Raw genomic sequence first — 27,920 nt, forward strand, 5'->3', positions numbered from 1 at the left:
TGGCGGTTTCTCAGAAAGCTTCTTTGTAGTTTTTATTTACAGATATTTCCTTTGTAACTGTAGGTCACAAAACATTTCCAAGTATCACTTCACAGATTCTACCAAAACAGAGTTTCCAAACTGCTGAATGAAAAGAATGGTTTAACTCTGTGAGATGAATGCAGACGTCACAAAGTGGTTTCTCAAAGAGCTTCCTTCTAGTTTATATCCTGGTATATTCCCTTTTTTGCCTTTGGCCTCAATGGTCTTCAAAATGTTCATCTTCAGAATGGATAAAAACAGTGTTTGCAAACCACTGAATCCACAGAAAACTATCTTTAACTCTGTGAGAAGAATGCACACATAACAAAGCATTTCTCAGATAGCTTCTTTCTAGTTTTTATCTGAAGATATTTCCTTTTTCACCTTAGGCCTCAATGCTCTCACAAATATAACTTTGCAGATTCTACAAAAAGAGTGTATACATACTGCTGAATGAAAAGAATCATTTAAATCTTAGAGGTGAATGCACAACTCACAAAGCAGTTTCTCAGATAGCTTTCTTCTAGTTTTTTTTTCCTGGGATATTCGCTTTTTCAAATTTGGCCTCAATGATCTCCCAAATATCCCTTTGTGGATTCTACAACAACAGTGTTTCCAAACTGTTGAATCCAAAGAAATGTTTAACTCTGTGAGATGAATGCACACATCACAAAGCAGTTTCTCAGAAAGCTTCCTTCTAATTTTTATCTGAATATATTTCCTTTTTCACCATATTCCCCAATGCACTCCCAGATATCCCTTTGCAGATGCTTCAAAAACAGTATTTCCAAACAGCTGAATGAAAAAGAAAGATTTAACTCTGTGAGTTGAATGTACACAGCACAAAGTGGTTTCTCATATAGCTTCCTTGTAGTTTTTATCCTGTGATATTCCCTTTTTTGCCTTTGGCCTCAATGAGATCCCAAATGTCCATTTGCAGAATGGACTAAAAGAGTGTTTGCAAACGGCTGAATACACAGAAAGGTTGATCTCTGTGAGATGAATGCACACATTACAAAGAAGTTTCTCAGAAAGTTTCATTCAAGTTTTTATTTGAAGATATTTCCTTTTTCACAATAGGCCTCAATGCGCTCCCAAATATAACCTTGCAGATTCTACAAAAACTGTGTGTACAAACTGCTGAATTAAAAGGATGGTTTACCTCTGAGAGTTGGATGCACACATCACAAAGTGGTTTCTCAGATACATTTCTTCTAGTTTTCATCCTCGGATATTCACTTTTTCACCATTGACCTCAATGAGATACCAAACGTCCATTTGTAGAATGCACAAAAACAGTCTTTCCAAAGTGCTGAATCCAGGGAAAGGTTTCACTCCACGAGATGAATGCACACATGGGAAAGCAGTTTCTCAGAAATCTTCTTTCTAGTTTTTATCTGAAGTTATTTCTTTTTCCACCATTGGCCTCAATGCACTCCCAAATATAACTTCACAGATTCTACAAAAACAGTGTTTCCAAACTTCTGAGTGAAAAGAATGGTTTACCTCTGATACTTGAATCCACACATCACAAAGCAGTTTCTCAGATATCTTCCTTTTATTTTTTTTTTTTTGGAAGCTCACTTTTTCACCTTTTGCTGCAATGAGCTTACCACATATGCCTTCGCAGATTCTACAATAACAGTTTTCCCAAACTGCTGAATCTGCAGAAAGGTTAAACTCTGTCAGCTGAATGCACACATCACAAAGCAGTTTCTTATATACCTTTCCAGTTTCTATCTGAGGATATTTCCTTTTTCACCCAAGGCCCCAATGGGCTCCCAATATCCTTTTGCAGCTTCTGCCAAAACAGTGTTTGCAGAGTTCTGAATGAAAAGAAAGGTTTATCTCTGTGAGATGAAAGCTCACATCACAATGTGGCTTCTTTATGTCTTCCTTCTAGTTTTTATCCTGGGATTCTTGCTTTAATGGCATTGGCTTCAATGAACTCCCAAATGTTCATTCACAGAATGGACAAAAACAGTGTTTGCAAACTACTGAATCCACAGAAAGTTTCATCTCTGTGAGATGAATGCACACATCCAAAGCAGTTTCTCAGAAATCTTCTTTCTAGTTTTTATCTGAAGGTATTTCCTTTTTAAAAATAGGCCTCAATGCACTCCAAATTATAACTTCATAGATTCTATAAAAATGGTGTTTCCAAACTGCTGAATGAATAGAAAGTTTTAATCTGTGAGAAGAATGCACACATTACAAAGATGTTTCCTAAATAGCTTCCTTCTAATTTTTATCCAGGGATATTTGTTTTTTCTCCATTGGCCTCCACAACCTTCCAAATATTCCTTCACAAGCTCTACAACAACAGTGATTCCAAACTGCTGAATTAAAAGAAAGGTTTTATTCTGCAAGGTGAATGCACACCTCACAAAGCTGTTTCTCAAATAGCTTCCTTCCAGATTTTATCCTGAGATATTCACTTTTTTGCCTTTGGCTTCAATGAGCTCCCAAATGTCCATTTGAAGAATGGACTAAAAGAGTTTTTGCAAACTGCTGAATCCACAGAAATGTTCATCTCTGTGACATGAATGCACACATAACAAAGCAGTTTTTCAGAAAGCGTATTTCTAGTTGATATCTGAAGGTATTTCCTTTTTCATCATAGGCCTCAATGCACTCCCAAATATAACTTCACAGATTCTACAAAAACAGTGTTTACAAACTGCAGAATGAAAGAAGAGTTTAACTCTGCGAGATTAATCCACACATCACAAAGCATTTTCTCAGATAGGTTTCTTCTAGTTTTTTTTTTCCTAGGATATTTGCTTTTTCATCTTGGCCTCAATGAGCTCCTGAATACCCCTTCACAGATTCTACAACAACAGTGTTTCCAAACTGCTGAATCCAAAGAAATGTTTCACTCTCTCAGCTGAATGCATACATCACAAAGCAGTTTATCTGAATGCTTCTTTGCAGTTTCTATCTGAAGATATTTACTTTTTCACCCTAGGCCTCAATGTACTCCCAAATATCCCTTCACAGATTCTCCCAAAAAATTGTTTCCAGACTGCTGAATGAAAAGAAATTTTATCTCTGTGAGGTAAATGCACACATCAAGAAGCAGTTTCTCAGATAGCTTCATTCCAGTTTTTATAACAAAGCAGTTTCTCAGAAAGCTTCTTTCTACTTTGTATCTGAAGATATTTCCTTTTTCTCCATAAGCTTCAGTGCACTCCCAGATATCCCTTCACAGTTTCTATGAAAACGGTGTTCACAAACCATTGAATGAAAAGGAACGTTTAACTCTGTGAGATGAATGCATACATCACAAAGCGGTTTCTTAGACATCTTCCTTCTAGTTTTTATCCTGGGATATTCCCTTTTTTGACATTGGCCTCAATGAGCTCCCAAATGTCCATTTGCAGAATGGACAAAAACAGTGTTTCCAAACTGTTGAGTCAAAAGAAAGTTTTAACTCTGTTAGGAGAATGCACACTTCTCAAAGCAGGTTCTTAGGAAGCTTCTTTCTAGTTTTCAACTTCACATGTGTCCTTTTTCACCTTAGGCCTCAATGTGCTCCCAAAGATCCCTTCACATATTCTAGAAAAACAGTGTTTCCAAACTTCTGAATGAGAAGAGAGTTTTACCTCTGTGAGATCAATGCACACATCACAAAGTGCTTTCTTGGATAGCTTCCTTCTAGTTTTTACCCTGGGATATTTGCTTTATCACTATTGGCCTAAATGGGCTCCCACATTTGCATTGGCCAAATGGACAAAAACAGTGTTTCCAAACTGCTGAATAAAAGAAAGATTTAATGCTGTGAGATGAATACACACATCACAAAGCAGATTCTCAGAAAGATACTTTCTATTTTTTATCTAAAATATCTTTTTTCACCATAGGCATAAATGGGCCCCAAATATTGCTTCACTGGTTCTACAGAAACAGTGTTTAGAAACTGCTGAAGGAACAGTGAGGTTTAACTCTGTGAGATGAATGCACATATCACAAAGTGGTTTCTCAGATAGCTTCCTTCTAGTTTTTACTCAGGGATATTCACTTTTTGGCCATTGGCCTCAATGAGCTCCCAAATGTCCTTTCGCAGAATGGACAACAACAGTGTTCCAAACAGTTGAATCCAAAGAAAAGTTTAACTCTGTGAGATGAGCAGATCACAAAGCAGTTTCTCAGAAAGCTTCTTTCTTGTTTTTAACTGAAGATATTTCCTTTTTCAACATAGGCCTCAAAGTGCTCCCAAATATCCCTTTGCAGATTCTACAATAACAGTGTTTCCAAAGAGCTGAAACAAAACAAAGGTGTAACTTTGTGATATAAATGCCCACATCACAAATCAGTTTCTCAAGTAGCTTCCTTGTAGTTTTTTTCTCTGGGATATTTGCTTTTTCACCATAGGCCTCAATGAGCTGCTGAATGTCCATTCACAGAATGGACAATAAGAGTGTTTCCAAACTGCTGAATCCAAGAAAGGTTTAACTCTGTGAAATGAATGTACACTTCCAAAGCAGTCTCTCAGAAAGCTTCTTACTTGTTTTTATCTGAAGATATTTTCCCTTTCACCCTAAGCTGCAATGCTCTCCCATATATCCCTTTGCAGATTCTACAAAAACAGAGTTAGCAAACTCCTGAATTAAAACATAAGTTTAACTCTATGAGATGAATGCACACATCACAAAGCAGTTTCTCAGATAGCTTCCTTCTAGTTTTTATCCTGGGATATTTGCTTTTTTGCCATTGGTCTCAATGATCTCCCAAATGTCCATTCGCAGAATGGACAAAAACAGTGTTTCCAAACTGCTGAATCAAAAGACAGTTTTACCACTGTGAGATGGATGTACACATCACAAGGAGGTTACTCAGATAGCTTTCTTCTAGTTTTTTCCTGGGATATTAACTTTTTTGCCATTGGCCTCAAATTGCTCACAAATATTCATTTGTAGAATGGAGAAAAACAGCATTTCCAAACTCCTGAATCAAAAGAAAGGTTTAACTCTGTGAGAAGACTGCTCACACTGAAAGCAGTTTTTCAGAAAGCTTCTTTCTAGTTTTATCTGAAGATATTTTCTTTTTCAATATAGACCTCAATGCGCTCTCAATATCCCTTTGCAGATCCTACAAAAACAGTTTTTCCAACCTGCTGAATGAAAAGAAATGTTTAATTCTGAGAGATGAATACTCACATCACAAAGTGGTTACTCAGATCACTTTCTTCTAGTTTTTATCCTGGGATAAAAACTATTATTTATCCTGGGATAAAAAACTCCTTGCCATTTACCTCAAAGAGTTCTGAAATGCCAATTCACGGAATGGAAAAAAAAAACAGTGTTCCAAACTGCTGAATCAAAAGAAAGGTTTAACTCTGTGAAATGAAAGCACACATCACAAAGCAGTTTCTGACAAAGCTTCTTTTCACTTTTTATTAGAAGATATTTTCTTTTTCACCATAGTCTACAATGCACTCCCAAACATCCCTTTGCTAATCCTACAAAAACAGTGTTTCCAAACTGCTGAATCAAAATAAATGTTTAACTCAGTGAGATGAAGGCACATATCAAAAAGCAATTTCTCGGATTGCTTCCTTATAGTTTTTATCCTGGAATATTTGCTTTTTCAACCTTGGCTTTAATGATCCCCCAAATGTCTATTCGTAGAATGGACAAAAACAGAGTTTCAAAACTGCAGAATTAAAAGAAAGGATTTGTTCTGCAAAATGAAGGCACATGTCAAAAAGCTTTTACTCAGATAGCTTCCTTCTTTTTTATCCTGGGATATTCACTTTTTGCATTAAACCTCAAAGTGTTCCCAAATGTCCATGTGCAGAATGGACAAACACAGTGTTTCCAGACTGCTGAATCAAAAGGAAGGTTTAACTATGTGAGATGAATGCACACATCACAAAGACATTTCTCAGATAGGTTCCCTCTAGTTTTTATCCTGGTATATTTGATTTCTTGCCATTGGCCTCAATGAGTTGCCAAATGTCCTTTCACAGAATGAACAAAAACAGTGTTTCCAAATTGCTGAATCAAAGGAGACTTTTAAGTCTTTGAGATGAATGCACACATCAGAAAGCAGTTTCTCAGATTCTTTGTAGTTCTTTTCTGAAGATATTTTCTTTTTCACCTTATGCATAAATGTGGTCCCAAATATCCCTTTGCAGATTCTACAAAAAGAGGGTTTCCAAACTGCTGGATGAAAAGAAAGTTTAAATCTGCAAGATGAATGCGCACATCAGAAAGCAGTTTCACAGATAGCCATTTTCTAGCTTTTATCCTGGGATATTTGTGGTTTCTGAGAAACTGCTTTGTGATATGTGCATTCATCACACAGAATTAAAACTTCCTTTTCATTCAGCAGTATGGAAACACTGCTTTTGTCCATTCTGTGAATGAACATTTGTGAGCTAATTGAGGCCAATAGTGAAAAATAGAATATCCCAGGATAAAAAGTAGAAGAAAGCCATCTAAGGAACTGCTTTTTGATGTGTGTATTCATCTGCAAAGTTTGCCTTTCTCTTCTTCCAGGAGTTTGGAAGCACTGTTTTTGCAGAATCTGCGAAGTGATATTTGAGAGCTCATTGAGGCTTAGGATGAAAATGAAATTATCTTCAGATAAAAACTGGAAGGAAGCTTTCTGAGAAACTGCTTCATGATGTGTGCATTCATCTCATATAGTTAAACCTTTCTTTGGATTCACCCGATTGGAAACATTGGTTTTATCCATTCTATGAAAGGACATTTGGCAGTTCATTGAGGACAATGGCGAAAAACTGAATACCCCAGATAAAACTAGAAAGAAGCCATCTGAGAAACTGCTTTGTAATGTGTGCATTCAAGTCACAGAGTTAAACCTTTCTTTTCATTATGCATTTTGGAAAAACTATTTTTGTAGAATCTGAGAAGGCATATTTTGGAATTCATTGAGGACTATGGTGAAAAACAAAGTATCTTCTGATAAAAAACAGAAAGAAACTTTCTGAGAAACTTCTTTGAGATGCATGCATTCATCTCACCTAGGTAAAACTTTCTTCTCATTCAGAAGATTGGAAGCACTGTTTGTGTAGAATCTGTGAGGGGATATTTGGGGCACATTGAGGTCAGTGTTTAAAAACGAAATTTCTGCAGTTAAAAACAAGAAAGAAGCTTTCTGAGAAACTGCTTTGTATTGTGTGCATTCACCTCAGAGGTCATCCTTTCTTTTGATAAAGCAGTTTGGAAACACTGTTTGTTTCCATGGGGAAAAAGAAAATATCTTCAGAGAAAAACTACAAAGAAGATTTCTGAGAAACTGCTTTATGTTATGTGCATATATCTTATAGAGTTAAACTTTTCTTTTGATTCATCCATTTGTAAAACCTGTGTTTGCTCATTCTGCAAATTTACATTTGGGAGCTCCTTGAGGCCAATGGTGAAAATGCAAATGTTCCCGGATAAAAACAAGAAGGAAGCTATCTGAGGAACTGCCTTGTCATACTTGCATTCATCTCGCAGAGTTAAACCATTCCTTTCATTCAGCAGATTGGAAACATTGCTTTTGTAGTATCTGCGAAGAGATATTTGGGAGCACATGGATGTCTATGATGAAAAAGTAAATATATTCAGATAAAAACCAGAAAGAAGCTTTCTGGGAAACTGCTTTGTGATGTGTTCATTCATCTTGCAGAGTTAAACCATTCTTTGGATTCAGCAGTTTGTTAACACTGTTTTTGTCCATTCTGTGAATGGACATTTTGGAGCTCATTGAGGTAAATGGTGAAAAAGGAATATCCCAGCATAAAAAAATGGAAGGAAATTCTCTGAGAAACCAATTTGTGAAGTGTGCATTCATCTCACAGAGTTGAACCTGTCTTTTCATTTAGCAGTTTTGAACACTGTTTTTGTAGAATCTGCAAGTGGATATTTGGCAGTGCATGGAAGGCTGTGGTGCAAAAGTAATTTTCTTCAGAGAAAAACTAGAAAGAAGTTTTCTGGGAAATTGTTTTGTGATGTTTTCATTCAGCTCTCAGAGTTAAAACTTTCTGTGGATTCAGCAGAAGCACATTATCTGAGAAACTGATTTGTGATGTGTGTATTCAAGTCAACAGATTTAAATCTTTCTTTTCATTCAGCTATTTTGAAACACTGCTTTCTTAAAATCTGTGAAGAGATATTTGATAGTGCAATGAGGCCCATAGTGACAAAGGAAATATGTGCAGTAAAAAACTAGAAAGAACATTTCTGAGAGACTGCTTTGTGATGTGTGCATACTTCTCACAGAGGTAAAATTTTCTTTTCATTCAGCAGTTTGGAAAAACTGTTTTTGTAGAATCTACATAGAGATATATGGCCGTGCATGGAGGCCTATGGTGAAAAAGGAAATATCCTCAGAGAAAAACTAGAAAGAAACTTTCTGAGAAATTGCTTTGTGATGTTTTCATTCACCTCACAGAGGTGGTCTTTGGATTCAGCAGTTTGGTAACACTCTTTTTGTCCATTCTGCAAATGGTCATTTGGGAGCTCATTAAGGCCAAAGGTGAATAAGAGATTATCCCAGGATAAAAACTTGAAGGAGCTCTCATAGACACTGCTTTGTGTTATGTGCATTTATTTCACAGAGGTAAACCTTTATTTTCATTCAGCAGTTTGGAAACACTGTTTTCTTAGAATCTGAAAAGAGATATTTGGTAGCGCTTTAAGGCTTAGGGTGGAAAAGGGAATAATTACAGATAAAAATTAGAAAGAAGCTTAATGAGAAACTGCTTTGTGATGTGTGCCTTCATGTCACAGAGTCCAACCTTACTTTTCATTCAGCAGTTTGGAAACACTGTTTTTGTAGAATCTGCAAAGGGTTATTTTGCAGCACATTGAGGCCAATGTGAAAAAGGAAATATCTTCAGATTAAAAACAAGAAAGAAGCATTCTGTGAAGCTGCTTTGTGATACTTGTATGCAATTCACACAGGTAAACCTTCCTTTTCATTCAGTAGTTTGGAAACACTGTTTTTATAGAAGCTACAAAGGGATATTAGGGTGCACTTTGAGGCCTATGGTTAAAAGGGAAGTATCTTCAGATAAAAACTAGAAAGAAGCTTTCTGAGAAACTGGTTTGTGACGTGTTCATTCACCTTACGGAGTCAAACCTTTCTTTGGATTCAGCAGTTTTCAAACACTGTTTTTGTCCATTCTGTAGTGGACATATTGGAACTCATTGAGTCCAATGGCGAGAAAGTGAATATCCCAGGATAAAAGCTAAAATGAAGTTATCTGAGAAAGCCTTTTGTGATGTGTGCATTCAATTCACAGAGTTAAACGTTTCTTTTCATGCAGCAGTTTGGAAACATTGTTTTTGCAGTATCTGCAATTGAATATTTGGTAGCGCATTGAGGCTTATGGTGAAAAAGTAAATATATTCAATAAAAACGAAAAAGAAGCTTAATAAGAAACTGCTTTGTGATGTGTCCATTCTTCCTACCGAGTTAAACCTTTTTTGGATTCAGCAGTATGGAAACTGTTTTTGTCCATTCTGTGAATGGACATTCGGGAGCACATAGACACCAATGGCAAAAAAGCAAATATCCCAGGTAAAAACAGGAAGCACATTATCCGTGAAACCGAATTTTGATGTGGGCATTTATCTCAGAGACTTAAACCTTTCTTTTCATTCAGCTGTTTGCAAACACTGTTTTCTTAGAATCTGAGAAGAGATATTTGGTAGTGCAATGAGGCCCATGATGAAAAAGTAAATATCTTCAGATAAAAACTAGAAAGAACCTTTCTGAGAGACAATTGTGGGAGTAATGCATTCATCTCACAGAATTAAAATGTTCTTTTGACTCAGCAGTTTGGAAACACTGTTTTCTAAGGATCTGCAAAGAGATATTTGGTAGCATAGTGAAAATATCTTCAGTTAAAAACTAGAAAGAAATTTAAAGAGAAACAGCTTCAGGATGTAAGCATTCATCTCAGAGAAGTAAACTGTTCTTTAGATTCAGCACTTTGGTAACACCGTTTTTGTGCATTCTGCAAATTGATATTTGGGAGCTCATTAAGGCCAAAGGTGAAAAAGCAAATATCAGAGGACTAAAACTAGAAGGAAGCTATATGATGAACCAGTTTGTGATGTGTGCATTCATCTCACAGAATTAAACCTTTCTGTTCATTCTGAAGTTTGGAAACACTGTTTTTTTAGAATCTGCAAATAGATATTTTGTATCACAATGAGGCCTATGGTGAAAAAGGAAATGTCTTCAAATAAAAACTAAAAATAAGCTTTCTGAGAAATTGCTTTGTGATGTGTTCATTCATTTCACAGAGTTAAATCTTTCTTTGAATTCAGCAGTTCAGAAACCCTGTTTTTGTCCATTCTGCAATGGCTGTTTGGTAGCTCATGGAGGCCAAAGGCAAAAAAGAGAATATCCCAGGATAAAAACTAGAAGGAAGTTATCTGAGAAACTGATTTGTGATTTGAGATATACCTAATGCTAAAAGATGAGTTAATGGGTGCAGCACACCAACATAGCAAATGTATACATGTGCAACAAACCTGCATGTTGTGCACATGTACTCTAAAACTTAAAGTATAATAATAAAAATTTTTTTAAAAACTAGAAAGAAGCATTCTGGGAAACTATTTTATGATGTGTGCATTCATCTCTCATAGTTAAAAATTTCAGTGGATTCAGACGTTTACAGACATTGTTTTTGTCCCTTCTGCAAATGGACATTTGAGGACTCAATGAGGCCACTGGAGGAAAAGTGAATATTCCACAATAAAAACTGGAAGGAAACTATCTGAGAAACCACTTTGTGATGTGTGCATTCATCTCACAGAGTTAAACATTTCTTTTCATTCAGCAGTTCGGAAAAAATGTTTTCGTCAAATATGTGAAAGGATATCTGTGAGTGCATTGAGGCCTATGGTGAAAAAGGAAATATCTTCAGAAAAAAACTAGAAAGAAACTTTCTGAGGAACCTCTTTGTAATGTGTTCATTCATCTCACAGAGTTAAACCTTTCTTTGGATTCAGCAGTTTAGAAACACTGTTATTGTCCATTTTGCAAAGAGACATTTTGGAGCTCTTTGAGGCCAATGGCAAAAAAGTGAATATCCCAGGATAAAAACTTGAATGAAGTTAGCTGAGAAATCGAATTGACATGTGAGCATTCATCTCACAGAGTTAAATATCTTTCTTTTCATTCAGCAGGTTAGAAACACTGTTTTCTTAGAAACTGACAAGAGATATTTCAAACAGTATGAAGGCCAATGGAACTACCATTAGAGTGAACAGGTAACCTACAGAATGGGAGAAAATTTTTGCAACATACTCATCTGACAAAGGGCTAATTTCGAGAATCTACAATGCACTCAAACAAATTTACAAGAAAAAAACAAACAACCCCATCAAAAATTGGGCGAAGGACATGAACAGACACTTCTCAAAAGAAGACATTTATGCAGCCAAAAAACACATGAAAAAATGCTCATCATCACTGGTCATCAGAGAAGTGCAAATCAAAACCACAATGAGATACCATCTCACACCAGTTAGAATGGCGATCATTAAAAAGGCAGGAAACAACAGGTGCTGGAGAAGATGTGGAGAAATAGGAACACTTTTACACTGTTGGTGGGACTGTAAACTAGTTCAACCATTGTGTAAGTCAGTATGGCGATTCCTCAGGGATCTAGAACTAGAAATACCATTTGACCCAGCCATCCCATTACTGGGTATATACCCAAAGGATTATAAATCATGCTGCTATAAAGACACATGCACACATATGTTTATTGCAGCACTATTCACAATAGCAAAGACTTGGAACCAATCCAAATGTCCAAAAATGATTGACTGGATTAAGAAAATGTGGCACATATACACCATGGAATACTATGCAGCCATAAAAAATGATGAGTTCATGTCCTTTGTAGGGACATGGATGAAATTGGAAATCATCATTCTCAGTAAACTATCACAAGGACAAAAAACCAAATGGCACATGTTCTCACTCATAGGTGGGAATTGAACAATGAGAACACATGGACACAGGAAGGGGAATATCACACTCTGGGGACTGTTGGGGAGTGTGGGGAGTGGGGAGGGATAGCATTAGGAGATATACCTAATGCTAAATGACGAGTTAATGGGTGCAGCACACCAGCAGGCACATGTATACATACATAACTAAGCTGCACATTGTGCACATGTACCCTAAAACTTAAAGTGTAATAATAATAAAATAAAATAAGAAAAAAGGAACTATCTTCAGATAAAAACTAGAAAGAAACTTAATAAGAAACTGGTTTGGGATGTGTGCTTTCACCTCAGAGACTTAAATCTGTCTTTGGATTCAACAGTTTGGAAACAAAGTTTTTGTCCATTCTGGGAATGGACATTTGGGAGCTCATTGTGGCCAAAGGTGAAAAGCAAATATCCCAGGATAAAAACTAGAAGGAAGCTATCTGAGAAACCACTTTGTGATGCATGCATTCATCTCAAGGAGTTAAAGCTTTCTTTTTATTCAGCAGTTTGGAAATACTGATTTCTTAGGTTGTGCAAAGAGATATCTGGGGGTGCATTTAGGCCAATGGAGAAAAAGGAAATATCTTCAGATAAAAACGGGTAAGAAGCTTATTGAGAAACTGCTTTGTGATGTTTTCATTCATCTCATAGAGTTAAACTTTTCCTTGGACTCAGCAGTTTGGAAATACTGTTTTTCCATTCTGCGAATGGACCTGTGGGATCTCACTGAGGCCAATAGCGAAAAAGTGAATATCCCAGAATTAAAACTTGAAGGAAGTTATCTGATAAACTGATTCATGATGTGTGCATTCTTCTCACAGAGGTCAATCTTTCTTTTCATTCAGCCATTTAGAAACACTGTTTTTGAAGAATCTGCCAAGAGATATTTGGAAGAGTATGGAGGCTGATGGTGAAAAAGGAAATATCTTCAGATGAAAACTGGAAGGAAGCTTAATGAGAAACTGATTTGGGATGGGTGCATTCACCTCAGACAGTGAAATCTGTCTTTATTTGAGAAACTGCTTTGTGATGTGTGCATTCATCTCACAGAGTTAAACCTTTCATTTCACTCAGCAGTTTGGAAATACTGCTTTTGTAGAAACTGTGAAAAGATATTTGGCAGCACATTGAGGCCTAAATGTGAAAAAGGAATTATCTTCAGAGAAAAATAGAAATAAACTTTCTGAGAAAGTGCTTTGTGATGTGTCCATTCCTCTCATAGAATTAAACTGATCTTTTGATTCAGCAGTTTGGAAATACTGCTTTTGTCCTTTTTGTGAATGGACATTTGGGAGCTCATTGAGGACAATGGTGAAAAAGGAAATATCCCAGGATAAAAACGAGAAGTAAGTTATCTGAGAAACCAATTCGTGATGTGTGCATTCATATCACAGAATTAAACCTTTCTTTGCTTTCAGCAGTTTGGAAACACTGTTTGTGTCCATTCATATCACAGAATTAAACCTTTCTTTGCTTTCAGCAGTTTGGAAACACTGTTTGTGTCCATTCTGTGAATGAACGTTTGGGAGCTCATTTTGGCCAATTGCATTAAAGTGAATATCCCAGGATTAAACCCAGAAGGAAGCTATCTGAGAAACCACTTTATGATGTGTGCATTCATCTCACAGAGTTAAACTTTTCTTTTCATTTGGCAGTTTGGAAACACTGATGTCTTAGAATGTGTGAAGAGATATTCGGTAGTGCACTGAGGACCATGGTGAAAAAGGAAATATCTTCAGATAAAATCTAGCAAGAAGCTTTCTCAGAAGGTACTTCATGATGATTTCATTCAATTCACGGAGTTAAACTTTTCCTTTGATTCAGCACTTTGGAAATACTGTTTTTGTCCATTCTACAGCTGGACATTTCAGAGTTCATTGAGGCCAGTGGCAAAAAAACGAATATCCCAGGATAAAAACTTGAAGGAAGTTATCTGAGAAACTGATTCATGATTTCATGATGTGCGCCTTCATTTCACAGAGTTAAATCTTTCTTTTCATTCTGCAGTTTAGAAACACTGTTTTCTTAGCAACTGCCAAGAGATTTTTGGAAGACATGGGAGGCCAATGGTGAAAAAGGAAATATCTTCAGATAAAAACTAGAAGGAAACTTCATGAGAAAATGGTTTGGGATGTGTAAATTCACATCAAATTGTTAAATCTGTCTTTGAATTCAGCAGTTTGGAAAAATAGTTTTTGTCCATTCTTGGAATGGACATTTGGGAAGTCATTGAGGAAAATGGTGAAAAAGTGAATACCCCAGGATAAAAACCTGAATGAAGTTATCTGAGAAACCAATTCATGAGGTGTGCAATAATCTCACAGAGTGAAACCTTTCTTTTCATTCAGCAGTTTGGAAACACCATTTCCATCCATTCAGTGAATGGACGTTTGGGAGCTCATTGATGCCAATGTTGACAAAGCGAATATCCCAGGATTAAAACTAGAAGGAAGTTATCTGAGAAACTGCTTTGTGAATTGTGCATTCATCTAGCAGAGTTAAACCTTTCTTATCATTCAGTAGTTTGGAAACACTGTTTTTTTAGAAACTGTGAAAACATATTTGGCAATGCATTGATGCTTATTGTGAGAAAGGAATTATCTTCAGAGAAAAAATAGAAGGAAGCTTTCTGAGAAACTGCTTTGTGTGTGTTCATTCACCTCACAGAGTTAAACCTTCCTTTGGATTCAGCAGTTTGGAAACACAGTTTTTGTCCATTTTGAGAGTGGACATTTGGGGGTTCATTGAGGCCAATAGTGAAAAAGCCAATATCCCAGGATAAAAAGTAGAAGGAAGTTATCTGAGAAATTGATTTTTGATGTGTACATTCAACTCATGGAGTTAAATTTTTCTTTTCATTCAGCAGTGTGGTAGCATTGTTTTCTTAGAGCCTGTGGATTTATATTTGGTAAAGCATTGAGGCCTACAGTGAAAAGGGAAATATCATCAGAAAAAACTTGAAAGAAGCTTAATGAGAAACTGGTTTGGGTTGTGTGCATTCATCTTCCAGGGTTAAACCTTTCTTGGGATTCAGCAGTTTGGTAACACTGTTTTTGTCCATTCGGTGAATGGACGTTTTGATGCTCATTGAGCCCAATGGCGAAAAAGTGAATATCCCAGGATTAAAACTAGAAGGATGTTATCTGAGAAACTTCTGTTTGATATGTGCATTCATCCAGCAGAGTTAAACCTTTCTTTTCATCCAGCAGTTTGGAAAGACTGTTTTTGTAAGAACTGTGAGAGAATATTTGGCAGCACATTGATGCCTATGGTGAAAAATGAAATATCTTCAGATAAAACTAGAAAGAAGCTTTCTGAAAAAGTGCTTTGTGATGTGTCCATTCTCTCATAGATTTAAACCTTTCTTTTGATTCAGCAGTTTGGAAACGCTGTTTTTCTCTATTCTGCAACTGGACATTTGGGAGCTTGTTGAGGCCAATGGTGTAAAAGCAAATATCCCAGGGTAAAAATGAGAAGGATGTTATCTGACAAACCGATTCATAATGTGTGCATTCATCTCACAGAGTTAAATCTTTCTTTTCATTCAGCAGTTTGGAAACACTTCCTAGAATCTTCAAAGATATATTTGGTAGCGCATGGAGGTCTATACTGAAAAACAAAATGTCTTCAAATAAAAACTAGAAAGAAGCTGAATGAGAAATTTGTTTGGGAGGTGTGCATTCAACTCAGAGAGATCAACCTTTCTTTGGATTCAGCAGTTTGGTAACACTGTTTTTGTCCATTATGTGAATGGACATCTGGGAGCTCATTGAGGCCATTGGTGTAAAACAGAATATCCCAAGTTGAAAACTAGAAGGAAGTTATCTGAGAAACCGATTCATGATGTGTGCATTCATCTCAGAGTGAAATCTTATTTTTCATTCAGCTGTTTAGAAACACTGTTGTCTTAGAATCTGCAGAGAGATATTTGGAAGAGTATGGAGCCCAATGATTAAAAAGGAAATATCTTCAGATAAAAACTAGAAAGAAGCTTAATGAGAAACAGTTTTGGGATGTGTGCCTTCATCTCAGAGAGTTAAATCTTTCTTTTCATTCTGCAGTTTGGAGCTACTGATTTCTTAGAATCTGTGAAGAGATATTTGGTAACACATTGAGGCCCATGGCAAAAAAGGAAATATCTTCAGATAGAAAGTAGAAATAAGCTTAACGAGAAACTGGTTTCAGTTGTGTGCATTCATCTCACAGAGTTAAATCTTTATTTGGGTTCAGCAGTTTGATAACACTGTTTATGTCCATTCTGTGAATGGACGTTTTGGAGCTCTTTTAGGCCAATGGCAAAAAAGTGAATATCCCGGGATTAAAACTAGAAGGGAGCTATCTGTTAAACTGCTTTGTGAGGTGTGCATTCATCTAGCAGAGTTAAACCTTTCCTTTCATTCAGCACTTTGGAAACACTGTTTTTGTAGAAACTGAGAAAGGATATTTGGCAGCGCATTGAGGCCCAAGGTGAAAAAAGAAATATCTTCAGATAAAAAGTAGCAAGAAGCTTTCTGAGAAATGGCTTTGTGATGTGCTCATTCCTCTAACAGAGTTAAGCATTTCTTTGGATTCAACAGTTTGATAACACAGTTTTTGTTCATTCTTTGAAAGGAAGTTTGGTAGCTCTTTGTGGCCAATGGCAAAAAAGGGAATATCCCAGGATTAAAACTAGAAGGAAGCTATCAGAGAAACCGTTTTGTGGTGTTTGCATTCATCTAGTAGAGTTAAAACTTTCTTTTCATTCAGCAGTTTGGAAACACTGTTTTTGTAGAAACTGCTAAAGGATATTTGGCAGTGCATTATGCTTATGCTGAAAAAGGAAATATCTTCTTCTAAAAAATAGGAAAAATCTTTCTGAAAAACTGCTCTGTGATGTGTTCATTCATCTCACAGATTTAAACCTTTCTTTCGATTCAGCTGTTTGGAAACACTGTTTTTGTCCATTCTGCGAATGGATGTTTGGGAGCTCATTGAGGCCAGTGGTGATAAAATGAATATCCCAGGATAAAAACTGGAAGGAAGTTATCAGAGAAAGCAATTTGTGATGTGGGAATTCATCTCACAGAGTTAAACCTTTCTTTTCATTCAGCAGTTTGGAAACACTGATATCTTAGAATCTGCAAAGAGATATTTGGTAGCACCTTGAGGTCTATGGAGAAAAAGGTAATAACTTCAGATAAAAACTAGAAGGAAGCATTGATGAGAAACTGTTTTGGTATGTGTGCATTCATCACACAGAGTTAAACCTTTCTTTGGATTCAGCAGTTTCAAAACACTGTTTTTATCAATTCTGCGAATGGACATTTGGGACCTCATTGAGGCCAATGGTGAAAAAGTGAATATCCCAGGATAAAAACTACAAGAAGTTATGTGAGAAACGGATTTATGATGTGTGCATTCATCTCACAGAGACAAAACTGTTTTTTTCTTTCAGCAGTTTGGAAACACTCATCTTAGAATCTGTGGAGAGATATTTAGAAGAGTATGGAGGCCTATGGTGAAAAAGGAAATATCTTCAGATAAAAACGAGAAAGAAGCTTTCTGAGAAACTGCTTTGTGATGTCTTCATTCACCTCACAGATTTAAGTGTTTCTTTGGATTCAGAAGTTTGGAAACACTGTTTGTGTCCATTTTGCGAATGGATACTTGGTAGCTCATTGAGGCCAATGATGACAGAGTGAATATCCCTGGATAAAAACTAGAAGGAAGTTATCAGAGAAACCGATTTGTGATGTTTGCATTAATCTCACAGAGTTAAACCTTTCTTTTCATTCAGCAGTTTGGAAACACTGTTTTCTTAAAATCTGCGAAGAAATATTTGGTAGTGCATTGAGGCTTATGGTGACTAAGAAATATGTTCAGATAAAAACTACAAAGAATCTTTCTGAGAAACTTCTTTGCGATGTATTCTTTCATCTTACAGGCTTAAGCCTTTGTTTGAAGAGAGTTAAAACTTTCTTTGGATTCAGTATTTTGGAAACACTGTTTTTCTCCACTCTGTGTATGGACATTTGGGAGCTCATTGAGGCCAATGGCAAAAAAAAAGAATATACCAGGATAAAAACTGGAAAGAAGGTATCAGAGAAACCATTTTGTGATGTGTGCATTCATCTCACAGTGTTAAATATTTCTTTTCATTCAGGAGTTTGGAAACACTGATTTCTGAGAATCTGCAAAGAGATATTTGGAAGAGTAATGAGGCCAATGGTGAAAAAGGAAATATCTTCAATTAAAAACTAGAAAGAAGTTTAATGAGAAACTTGTTTGGGATGTGTGTATTCATCTCAGAGAGTTAAACTTTTCCTTGGAATGAGCAGTTTGATAACACAGTTTTTGTCCATTCTGTGAATGTACCTTGGGAGCTCATTGACACCAAGGGCAAATAAGTGAATATCTCAGGATTAAAACTGGAAGGAAATGACCTGAGAAACTGCTTTGTGAAGTGTGAATTCATCTTGCAGAGATAAACTTTTCGTTTCATTCAGGAGTTTGGAAACACTGTATTTTAGAAACTGTGAAAGGATATTTGGCAGAGTGTTAAGGCCCCTGGTGAAAAAGGAATTATCTTAAGAAAAAACTAAAAAGAACATTTCTGAGAAACTGCTTTCTGATGTGTGCATTCATTTCAAGAGTGAAATGTTTCCTTGGATTCAGCATTTTGGAAACACTCTTTTTGTAGAATCTGTAAAAGGATATTTGGGAGTTCTTTGAGGTCAATGGTGGAAAAGTGAGTATCCCAGGATAAAAACTAGAAGGAAGGTATTTGAGATAGTGTTTTGTGATGTGTGCATTTATCTCGCCCAATTAAACCTTTCTTTTCATTCAGCAGTTTGGAACTGCTGGAACTCCAGGATCAAAACTAGATGGAATCTATTTTTTTTATTATACTTTAAGTTTTAGGGTACATGTGCACATTGTGCAGGTTAGTTACATATGTATACATGTACCATGCTGGTGCGCTGCACCCACTAACTCATCATCTAGCATTAGGTATATCTCCCGATGCTACCCTCCCCCCTCCCCCCACCCCACAACAGTCCCCAGAGTGTGATATTTCCCTTCCTGTGTCCATGTGATCTCATTGTTCAGTTCCCACCTATGAGTGAGAATATGCAGTGTTTGGTTTTTTGTTCTTGCGATAGTTTACTGAGAATGATGATTTCCAATTTCATCCATGTCCCTACAAAGGACATGAACTCATGATTTTTATGGCTGCATAGTATTTCATGGTGTATATGTGCCACATTTTCTTAATCCAGTCTATCATTGTTGGACATTTGGGTTGGTTCCAAGTCTTTGCTATTGTGAATAATGCCACAATAAACATATGTGTGCATGTGTCTTTATAGCAGCATGATTTATCGTCCTTTGGGTATATATCCAGTAATGGGATGGCTGGGTCAAATGGTATTTCCAGTTCTAGATCCCTGAGGAATCGCTGCACTGACTTCCACAATGGTTGAACTAGTTTACAGTCCCACCAACAGTGTAAAAGTGTTCCTATTTCTCCACGGAATCTATTTGAGCAACTGATATCGATGTGTGCATTCTTCTCACTGAGTTAAAACCTTCTTTTCATTCAACGGTCTGGAAACAGTGCTTTGGCAGAATCTGCTAAGGGATATTTAGGAGGGCATTAAGACCTATGGCAAAAAGTGAAGTACCTTCTGATAAAAACTAGAAAGAAACTTTCCAAGAAACTGCATTGTGATCTGTGCATTCATATCACAGAGTTAAAGCTTTCTGTGGATTCAGCAGTTTGCAAACACTATTGTAGAATTTGCAAATGGATATTTGGGAGCTTATAGAGTCCAATGGTGAAAAAGGGTATATCCCAGTATAAAAACTTGAAAGAAGCTATCTGAATAACTGCTTTGTGATGTGTGCATTCACCTTGTAAAGTTAAAATGTTCTATTCATACAGCAGTCTGGAAACACTGTCTTGGCAGAATCTGCAAAGGGATATTTTGAGCACATTGAGGCTTATGGTGAAAAAGGAAATATCTTCAGATAAAAACCACGAAGATGCTTTCTGCGAAACTGCTTTATGATGTGTGCATTCATTTCACAGAGTTAAACCTTTCTTTGGAATCAGCTATTTGGAAACACTGTTGATGTAGAATCTTTGAAGGGATATTTCAGAGCTCTTTGAGACCAATGGTGAAAAAGTGAATATTCTATGATAAAAATTCGAAGAAAGCTATTTGAGAAACTGCTTTGTGATGTGTGCCTTCATCTTGCAGAGTTAAACCTTTCTTTTCATTCAGCAATTTGGAAACAGTGTTTTCATAGAATCTGTGAAGGGATATCTGGGAGTGCATGGAGACCTACGGAGAAGAAGGAGACTGGGTGCCGTGGTTCATGCCTGTAATCCCAGCACTTTGGGAGGCTGAGGCAGCAGATCTCAAGGTCAGGAGATCGAGACCATCCTGGCTAACATGGTGAAACCCCATTTCTACTAAAAATAGAAAAAAGTAGCCAAGCATGGCTGTGGGAACATGCAGTCCCAGCTACACGGGAGGCTGAGGCAGGAGAATGGCATGAACTGGGGAGGTGGAGATTGCACTGAGTCAAGATCACCCCCTGTACTCCAGGCTGGGTGACAGAGCAAGACTCCATCTCAAAAAAAAGAAAAAAGAAAAAGGAAATAATCTTCAGATAAACACTAGAAAGAAACTTTCTGAGAAACTGCTTTGTGATCTGAGCATTCATATCACAGAGTTAAAACTCTCTGTGGATTCAGCAGTGTTCAAACACTGTTGTAGAATATGCAAATGGATATTTGGGAGCTCATTGAGGCCAATGGCAGAAAAGGGGATATTCCAGGATAAAAACTAGAAAGAATCTATAGGAGAAACTGGTTTGTGATGTGTGCATTCACCTCACAGACTTAAAATATTCTTTTCTAACAGCAGTCTGGACACACTGTGTTGGCAGAATCTGTGAAGGGATATTTGGGCATGCATAGAGGCTTATGTTGAAAAAGGAAATTTCCTCAGATAAAAACAAGAAAGAAGCTTTCTGAGAAACTGCTTTGTGATGTGTGCATTCATCTCACAGAGTTAAATATTTCTTTGGATTCAGTAATTTGGAAACACTGTTGTAGAATCTGTTAAGGGGTATTTCAGAGCTCATTGAAGCCAATGGTGAAAAAGTGAATGTCCCAATATAAAGACCAGAATGAAGCCATTTGAGAAACTGTTTTGTGATGTGTGCAATCTTCTCGCATACTTAAACCTTTCTTTTCATTCAGCAGGTTGGATATGCTGTTTTCGTAGAATCTGCAAACAGCTATCTGGGAATGCATTCAGACCTATTGTGAAAAACGAGGCCAGGCACAGTGGCTCACACCTGTAATCCCAGCACTTTGGGAGGCTAAGTGGAAGGATCACAAAGTCAGGAGATCAAGACCATCCTGACTAACTCAGTGAAACCCCGTCTCTACTAAAAATAGTAAAAAATAGCCAAGCTTGCTCACGGGTGCCTGCAGTCCCAGCTACACAGAAGTCTGAGGCAGGAGAATGCCCTGTACCAGTGAAGTAGAGCTTGCAGTGAGCCGAGATTACCCCACTGCACTCCAGCCTGGGTGACAGAGCAAGACTCCATCTCAAAAAAAAAAAGAAGAAAGAAATATCTTCAGATAAACACTAGAAAGAAGCTTTCAGAGAAACTACTTTGTGATCTTTGCATTCATGTCACAGAGTTACAACTTTCTGTGGAGTCAGCAATTTGAAAACACTGTTTTTTTCCATTCTGCAAATGAACATTTTGGAGCTCATCAGGGTCAATGGCAAAAAAGAGAATATCCAGGATAAAAACTAGAAGGAAGCTATCTGAGAAACCGCTTCATGATGTGTGCATTCATCTCACAAAGTTAAAACTTTTTTTTCTGACAGCAGTCAGGAAACACTATTTTGGCAGAACCCATGAAGGGATATTTGGGAGCACGTTGAGGCCCATGGTGAAAAACAAAATATCTTCTGATAAAAACTACAAAGAAGCATTCTGAGAAACAGCTTTGTGACGTGTGCATTCATCTCACAGAGTTTAACCTGTTTTTGGATTCAGCATTTTGAAAACACAGTTGTTGTAGAATCTGCGAATGGACATTTGGGAGCTCTTTGAGGTCAATGGTGAAAAGGCGAATATCCCAGGTTAAAAACTAGAAGGAATCTATGTGAGAAACTGCTTTGTGATGTGTGAATTAATCTCACATAATTAAACCTTTCTTTGATACAGCACTCTGGAAACACTGTTTTTGTAGAATCTGTGAAGGGATATCAGGGAATGCATTGAAGCCTGTGGTGAAAAAGGAAATGTCTTCAGATAAAAACTAGAAAGAAGCTTTCTCAAAAACTCCTTTCTGATGTGTGCATTCATTTCACAGAGTGAAATTTTTTTTTATTCAGCAGTTTGGAATCACTGTTGTTGTAGAATCTGAGAAAGGGTATTTGGGAGCTCTTTGAGGTCAATGGTGAAAAAACCAATATCCCAATATGAAAACTAGAATGAAGGTATTTGAGAAACTGCTTTGTGATGTGTGCATGCACCTTGCAAAATTAAACCTTTATTTTCATTCAGCAGTTTGTGAACAGTGTTTTCCTAGAATCTGCAAAGTGATATATGGGAGTAATTTGAGGCCTATGGTAAAAAAATAATATCTTCAGAAAAAAAGTAGAAAGAAGATTTCTGATAAACTGCTTTGTGATAAGTGCATTCACCTCACAGAGTTAAATGATTCTGTGAATTCAGCAGTTTGAAAACACTGTTGTAGAATCTGTGAAGGAATATTTGGGAGCTCTTTGGAACCAATGGCCAAAAAGCCAGTATCCAAGAATAAAAACTGGAAGGAAGCCATCTGAGAAACACCTTTGTGATGTGTGCATTCACCTCACAGAGTAAAACTTACTTTTCATTCAGCAATCTGGAACCACTGTTCTGGAAGAATCCCTGAAGGGATATTTGGGAGCACAATGAGGCCTATGGTGAAAAAGGAAACACCTTCAGATAAAAACTAGAAAGAAGCTTTCTGTGAAACTGCTTTGTGATGTGTGCATTGAAATCACAGAGTTAAACATTTCTGTATATTCAGCAGTTTGCAAATGATGTTTCTGTACTTTCTGCAAATGGACATTTGGGAGCTAATTGAAGTCAATGGCAAAAAAAAATCCCAGGATAAAAACTAGAAGGAAGCTATTTGAGAAACAGCTTTATGATGTGTGCATTTATCTCACAGGATTAACCCTTTCTGTGGAATCAGCAGTTTGGAAACACTGTGTTTGTCCATACTGCAAATGGACAATTGGGATCTCATTGAAGCCAAAGGCAAAAAAGGAAATATCCCAGGATAAAAACTAGAAAGAAGCTATCTGAGAAACTGCTTTGTGATGTGTGCATTCAGCTTGCAGAGTTAACACTTTTTTTTCATACAGCTGTCTGGAAACACTGTTTTGGCAGAATCCATGAAGGGATATTTGGGAGCACATTGAGACCTATGGTGAAAAAGGAAATATCTTCATATAAAAACTAGAAAGAATTTTCTGAGAAACAGCTTTGTGATGTGTGCATTCATCTCACAGAGTTAAACCTTTCTTTTGATTCAGCAATTTGGAAACACTGTTATTGTTGAATCTGTGAAGGGATATTTGAGAGCTCATTTAGACCAATGTTGAAAAAGTCAATATTCCAGGATAAAAACTAGAAGCAAGCCATCTGAGAAACAGCTTTTTGTTGTATGCATTCACCTCACCAAAGCAAAAGTTACTTTTCTTTCAACAATCTGGAAACACAGATCTGGGAGAATCCCCGAAGGGTTATTTGGGAGTGCATTGAGGCCTATGTTGAAAAAGGAAGTATCTTCAGATAAAAACTATAAAGAAACTTTCTGAGAAACGGCTTTGTGATATGTGCATCCATCTCAAAGAGTTAAGCCTTTCTTTGGATTCAGCATTTTGGAAATGCTGTTGTTGTAGAATCTGTGAAGGGATATGCAGGAGTTCATTGAAGCCAATGGTGAAGAAGTGAATATCCAAGGATAAAAACTAGAAGAAAGCTTTTGAGAAACTGGTTTGTGATGTGTGCATTCATCTCATAGAGTTAAACTTTTCTTTTCATTGAGCACCTTGGAAACACTGTTTTTGTAGAATCTGTGAAGTGATATTTGGGAGTGGTTTGAGGCCTATGGTGAAAAAGGAAGTACCTTCAGAAAAAAATTAGAAAGAAGCTTTCTGAGAAACTGCTTTGTGAGGCATGCACTCACCTCACAGAGATAAACCATTCTGCAGATTCAGCAGTTTGAAAACACTGTTGTTGTAGAATCTGTGAAGGAATATTTGGGAGCCCTTTGAGCCCAATGGCAAAAAAGCCAGCATCCCAGGATAAAAACTAGAAGGAAGCTAACTGAGAAACAGCTACATGATGTGTGCATTCACCTCACAGAAGTAAAACTTACTTTTCATTCAGAAATCTGGAAACACTGTTCTGGTAGAATCCCTGAAGTGATATTCAGGAGTGCATTGAGGCCTATGGTGAAAAAGGAAATATCTTCCAATAAAAACTAGAAATAAGCCTTCTGAGAAACTACTTTGTGATGTGTGCATTCATCTCAAAGAGATAAACGTTTCTTTGGTTTCAGCAGTTGGAAAAACACTGTTGTTGTAGAATCTACATAGGGACGTTTGGGAGCTCATTGAGGCTAATGGCAAAAAAGTGAATATCCCAGGATAAAAACCAGAAGGAAGCAATTTGAGAAAGCACCTTGTGATGGGTGCATTCAACTTGCAGAGATAAACATTTCTTTTTATTCAGCAGATTGGAAACACTCTTTTGGCAGAAACCCCAAAGTGATATCTTGGAGGGCATTGAGGCCTATGGTGAAAAAGGAAATACCTTCAGATGAAGACAAGAAAGAAGCATTCTGAGGAACTGCTTTGTGATGTGTGCATTCATCTCACAGAGTTAAACATTTGTTTTGATTCAGCAGTTTGGAAAATACTCTTTTTGTGGAATCTACAAAGGAATATTTGATAGCTCATTGATACCATAGGTGAAAAGCGAATATCACAGAAAAAAAAAAACTAGAAAGAAGCCATCTGAGAAACTGCTTTGTTATGTGTGCAGTCATCTCACAGAGGTAAACATTTCTTTTCATTCGGCACTTTGGAAACACTGTTTTTGTGAATCTGCGAAGAGATATTTAGGATCGCATTGAGGCCTATGGTGAAAAAGGAAATATCTTCAGATAAAAACAAGAAAGAAGCTTTCTGAGAAACTCCTTTTTGATGTGTGCATTCATCTTACAGTGTTAAACCTCTTTGCATTCAGCAGTTTGGAGATACTGTTTTTGTAGAATCTGCTAAGAGATATTTCATAGCTCAATGAGGCCATAAGGGAAAAAGTGAATATCCCAGTATATAAACTAGAAGGAAGCTATCTGAGAAACCACTCTGTGATGTGTGCATTCATGTCATAGAGTTAAACATTTCTTTTTCTTCAGCAGTTTGGAGAAACCGTTTTTATAGAATCTGAGAAGGGATATTTGGGAACATATTGAGGCCTATGGTGAAAAAGGAAATATCTTCAGATAAAAACTAGAAAGAAGCTTTCTGAAAAACAGCTTTGTGTTGTGCACATTCATAACACAGAGGTAAATGATTCTTTGGATTCAGCAGTTTGGAAAGACTGTTTTTGTCCTTTCTGCAAATGGACATTTCAGAGCTCATTGAGGCCACTGAGAAAAACATATATCCCAGGATAAAAACTAGAAGGAAGCTCTCTGAGAAACTGGTTTGTGATTTGTGCATTCTTCTCATAGAGTTAAAACTATCTTTTCATTCAGCAGTTTGGAAACATGTTTTTGTAGAATTTAATAAGGTATATTGGGAGCTCATTGAGGCCAACAGGGAAAAAGCATATATCCCAGGATAAAAACTAGAAGAAAGCTATCCTAGAAACCCGTTTGTGATGTGTGCATTCACCGCGCACAGTTACACCTTTCCTTTCATTCATCAGCTTGGAAACACTGTTTTGTTAGAGTCTGTGAAGAGATATTTGGGAGCACATTGAGTCCTATGGTGAAAAAGGAAATATTGTCAGATAAAAACAATAAGTAAGCTTTCTGAGAATCTGCTTTGTGACGTGTGAATTCGTCTCACAGAGTTTAACCTTTCTTTATATTTAGCAGTTTGGAAACACTGTTTTTGTCCACTTTGCTAATGGACATTTGTGAGCTCATTAAGGCCAATGGTGAAAAAGCCAATATTCCAGGATAAAAAACAGAAGGAAGCTATTGGAGAAACTGCTTTGTGATGTGTGCGTTCATCTCGCAGAGTTAAATATTTCTTTTCTTTTTTGATTTATTTATTCGGTTCATTTCATTCATTTAGTCATTCATATATTCATTTAATCAGCAAATGTATATTGAGCACTTACTATGTGCCAGGCTCTCTGTAAGTGTTGGGTTGCTGCTGGGTCTCACTTCTACCACAAAGTTGGAAAATACAAAAACTCTGGTAGAGAAGTATTCTACCTCAGCCTGTCTCTGTAATAGTAGACATAACAGAAGCTAAATTTAAAAAGAGAACTCTAGAGATATTCTCTACCTACTATTCTCATGCTCTGAAGCCCAAGAAGAACAAGGGACAACATCTAAAAATTTTCTATGTCCCTGAGAAAAAGGTGTGATAGTGGCTGATTGTGGGAGATGGCCCCTGGAGTAGCATCATAATAAAGATGAACAGAGAGGCTATTGTAAACAGTATGAATTTAGTTAGCAGAGTACAAAAGGGGAAGAGGACATTTTAGTGTACTGCAGTAAGTGTTAGTTCCAGTCACCAAAGATGTTAATGGTGACTATATTTTTCAACAGAAGTCAGCATGCATGGATGCAATAAACCATGGACACATTAACCTCTTCCCTGAAGCCAGAATGACAAGGCTCTACCTCTGTGGAATTTAGATCAAAGGTCTGAGGAGAAGAAAATAAGTGAAAAGGAAGGAACTTGAAGTCACTAAGTAGAAACCTAGAATTGAGCAAACTTAAATCATAAAGTGAATGATTGCTCTGAAAGTGACAGTGTTTTTTTTTTTATTTTACTTTAAGTTCTAGGGTACATGTGCACAATATGCAGGTTTGTTACATATGTATACATGAGTCATGATGGTGTGCTGCACCTATTAACTCGTCATTTTCATTAGGCATATCTCCTAATGCTATCCCTCCACCCTCCCCCCACCCCATGACAGGCGTGCATTGTGATGTTCCCCTTCCTGTGCCCAAGTGTTCTCATTGTTCAATTCCCACCTATGAGGGAGAACATGCGGTGTTGGGTTTTTTGTCCTTGTGATAGCTTGCTGAGAATGATGGTTTCCAGCTTCATCCATGTCCCTAAAAAGGACATTAACTCATCATTTTTTATGGCTGCATAGTATTCCATGGTGTATATGTGCCACATTTTCTTAATCCAGTCTATTATTGTTGGACATTTGGGCTGGTTCCAAGTCTTTGCTATTGTGAATAGTGCTGCAATAAACATACGTGTGCATGTGTCTTTATGGCAGCATGATTTACAATCCTTTGGGTATATACCCACTAATGGAATGGCTGGCTCAAATGGTATTTCTAGTTCTAGATCCTTGAGCAATTGCCACACTGTCTTCCACAGTGGTTGAACTAGTTTACAGTCCGATCAACAGTGTAAAAGTGTTCCTATTTCTCCACATCTTCTCCAGCACCTGTTGTTTCCTGACTTTTTAATGATTGCCATTCTAACTGGTGTGAGATGGTATCTCATTGTGGTTTTGATTTGCATTTCTCTGATGGCCAGTGATGATGAGCATTTTTTCATGTGTCTTTTGGCTGCATAAATATCTTTTTTTGAGAAGTGTCTGTTCATATCCTTCACCCACTTGTTGATGGGGTTGTTT

The sequence above is a fragment of the Pan paniscus genome, chromosome 6, assembly GCF_029289425.2.
Source record: "Pan paniscus chromosome 6, NHGRI_mPanPan1-v2.0_pri, whole genome shotgun sequence".
NCBI lineage: Eukaryota > Metazoa > Chordata > Mammalia > Primates > Hominidae > Pan > Pan paniscus.